The sequence below is a fragment of the Athene cunicularia genome (assembly GCF_003259725.1).
Source record: "Athene cunicularia isolate RWA chromosome 3 unlocalized genomic scaffold, athCun1 chr3_part1, whole genome shotgun sequence".
NCBI lineage: Eukaryota > Metazoa > Chordata > Aves > Strigiformes > Strigidae > Athene > Athene cunicularia.
Genome location: NW_020799097.1, coordinates 106,209,757 through 106,210,569, shown reverse-complemented (window position 1 = coordinate 106,210,569; position 813 = coordinate 106,209,757). Strand labels below are relative to the sequence as shown.

At 59.0% G+C, this 813-nt stretch overlaps 1 protein-coding gene across 2 annotated transcripts in view; it reads right to left on the bottom strand.

The window, feature by feature from the left end:
* PSEN2 (presenilin 2) overlaps positions 1-109 on the bottom strand; it is a 19,360-nt gene extending 19,251 nt beyond the window's left edge. For both annotated transcript variants that reach the window (XM_026846498.1, XM_026846499.1), the window contains exon 1: positions 14-109. The gene's annotated coding sequence lies outside the window, so the exon portion shown is untranslated. The remainder of the gene's footprint in view (positions 1-13) is intronic.
* Positions 110-813: the final 704 nt, after the last annotated feature.

The following is an 813-nucleotide window of genomic DNA, read 5'->3' as shown; positions in this document are numbered from 1 at the left end:
CACCGCTGTTTACCTGCTCCCAGCCCCGCGCGAGCTCCTCGCCGCTCCCATTGGCTCCAGCGCACTCTGGCCACAACGCCGGCGAGGGGGGGCGAGCGCGCCCGCCGATTCGCCGAGATGGCTGTCGCTCGTCGGGTTCCCCCGCCTACTAGCCACACTTCTCCAATGGGAGAGAAGGGTGGGAAGAGGGACGGCCAATAGGAAGGCGGCTCTCCCCGCCCCTTCCTCCGGCGGTGGGGCGGCCCATGAGGCTGTGGCCTCAGCGCCGTAGTGGGCTGGGGCCGGGCCTGGGCCTGGGCGCAGGTGACCGGGCTTCCCTCTCAGCGGCTCAGCTCGGCCGGGGCCCCTCCTGTGTGCTGCTGTTCTGTGGGCAGGCGCTGCGAGAAGCGGCTCTGTGGACGCGCGAAGTGTGCAGATAACGGGGCGGAGCTGCCCGGTAGAGCCTCGCCACCGCATCCTTACAGCTGGGTGCCTGAAACCTATAATGCCGGCGGAAGGCAGTTCTAAACTAATTGCTTGAAAATGCCTGCCCTTACACCCGTAACTCGCGCTTTTATAAACCCTGTAACTAACTGAGCCACTCGCGCTTTTAAGGCATTTTCAACCGCCTTCAGTAAATGGGAAAGCTATGTGAGTGTGCAGATCCTGACTGAAATAAAAAGGTAAGGGGGGAGCCTGGAGCAGTAAGTAGAAACCAGAGGAAATGGCTAAAGAATGGTGCTTTTGGAGTTGTGTCTAACCTCGTCTTAGTTTATAGATCAGAGGAGCGAATAAAGGAAAATTACAAACATTTTCACATTATTTGCTGTGGCT